Here is a 2,293-nt window from a genome sequence, read left to right on the forward strand (position 1 = left end):
GGGCCATGTTATGTAAAGTGTCACGGGCACAACAGAATTGGCTCTTTCGAGCTATGACGAAAATGCATTAGTAATGCCAAGTTCGTATTTTTACTACTACTTTTGCCACAACAGAACTTTCACTGTATTTTCATAATATCTATTGAGTCCACAAATATATTGAAGTGTACCTAATGCATTGGATATAAGTATTCATCTGTAACAGATATCACTTACACAATTTATGGTTCTATTGTATTTTTCTAGATATACTTCTCAAAGAATAATTTATATATATATATGCATAAATAACTACATACATATATGTAGAGTATTGAAATGTTGATAAATTCAACATTTTTGGATAAATTTATATTTAATGTAAAACTAAACACATGTTTTTAATGAAATTAAGCATTTATTTTTTTCTACAATTAATACTTCTTTATTCGAGAAGCAAAGAGAATATAGTTCCACAATGGATATATCGATTTTGGAACACGTATTTTCTCTTTTTTTTGCAATTTTCTATATATTTCAAGTTTTTAGTTATTAACTAATATTTTATTAAAATACATATAGTAACCACTACCTTAATTAACTCTCATTTTTATTTATCATATTAAGCAGAGTAAATTTCGTTTCATATCTGCACCTGAAGAATGTTACTAAATTTAGGCAACGCATTAGGTTTTAATGAAAACGTAATCAATATTTGGGTTGTCAAGACTAACGTTTGATGACAAAATTTCATTTTTTTCCATTCATTTCTGAAATGATCTTATTTTCCTTTTTATATCCTCAATCATGTCAAAACAGTATCCTCTAAGTAGTTTCAGGATTAAGCCAGACAGCTGATGTGGAGTGGCATCAAATTTTTGACAAAATAATTTTGAAGTAACAATGCAGTATTGAAAAAAATAAAAACAAACAACTATCTGCTTTTATTTACAGCATTACAGCATTATTTACATTATCTACACAATTTCAAAAAAATATTTGTTATCAATTTGGACTGACGGAATATATTCTTAATGCACCACATCACGATAATATAAAAAAATAATTATCATTGTTCTTATTTTTAAACTTAGGTTATCTCCTTGGCGGTATTCATTCGATTAGTCGCTTATTTTCAGCTCTAATTATAATGTATTTCTTCTTATCCTGTTAGTCAGAAATCATTATTTGACAGAAAACGCGACACTTGTTTTAAAAAACTGAATGATTTTGGCATCTATCGACATTACATTCTATTGTAGAAAGCTTAATACGAGAAGAAAAATAAAGAAGAAGACAAGAAGAAATATGGTATCAGGAATAAATTCAAATATGTGAAATTCAAAAGTAACAATAGATTCTGTTCAGCCACAAAACTTATTTCAAAATAATCTAGATTGTTTCAAATGTTTACACTATCAGCGAGATTTCAAATTATCAATCCATAATTTCTGAGCGCCAAATCTGTGATTTCTTATACGTGTTGGCCATTAATTAATGTTGATGACGATACAGAGCGATTTTAATCGTTAACAGTTTGTATGCCCTCTTTAAAATTTTTTATCCTTGTCAAAATTTTAAAAATTTTCTTTTGTCAAATTATTATGTCATCACAATCTTTTCGTAATATTCTCAAAATTTTTGTTATAGAAATTTTATAGTTAAAGAAATCAAAATATTATTTTAACTCATGTGTAACTATTGGAAAGATAAAAGTATTAACATAATACATTCACACAAATGACAGTGATAGTGAGATAGAGACTCCAGAATCGAAAATTTCTCAAATTTCAAATTTCATCTTGTATTTAGATCACAGTACTAACGTAACTTAGTTATTTAAGCAGACCTAATATCAGGTCATGGCAATATCTTAACTAAAGATCTTAGAACCACCTTATATATTTTGTGGGTACTAAACACTTATAATTAAAATGCACAATATAAACTTGATGATGATTTGGCTTTGGTGATTTAATATTTATTAAAAATACATCATTATTGAAAAGAAAACATTTATATTAAATAATGTCTAATGTACTTGTCAAACAAATTTAGTGATATAACTTCAAAAAATAAGTATTTAACATCACGTCACTGATAGCTATCCATAATAAGAGTGAATTTCGCATATTATTATATAAATAAATATGCTGTTATCTACATTAAATCAAATTATTTATTAAAGCCTTCAAATCATGTTACTCATAATGCAAACAGATTAATTTACAACTCAAATAAATTTCACAGCGTTACAGGGCAGAGGCAAATGCAGGTTCCTATCAACTACAACGCATATTTCAAACAAATCAAA

This window comes from Teleopsis dalmanni, chromosome 2, assembly GCF_002237135.1.
Source record: "Teleopsis dalmanni isolate 2A chromosome 2, ASM223713v2, whole genome shotgun sequence".
Taxonomy (NCBI): domain Eukaryota; kingdom Metazoa; phylum Arthropoda; class Insecta; order Diptera; family Diopsidae; genus Teleopsis; species Teleopsis dalmanni.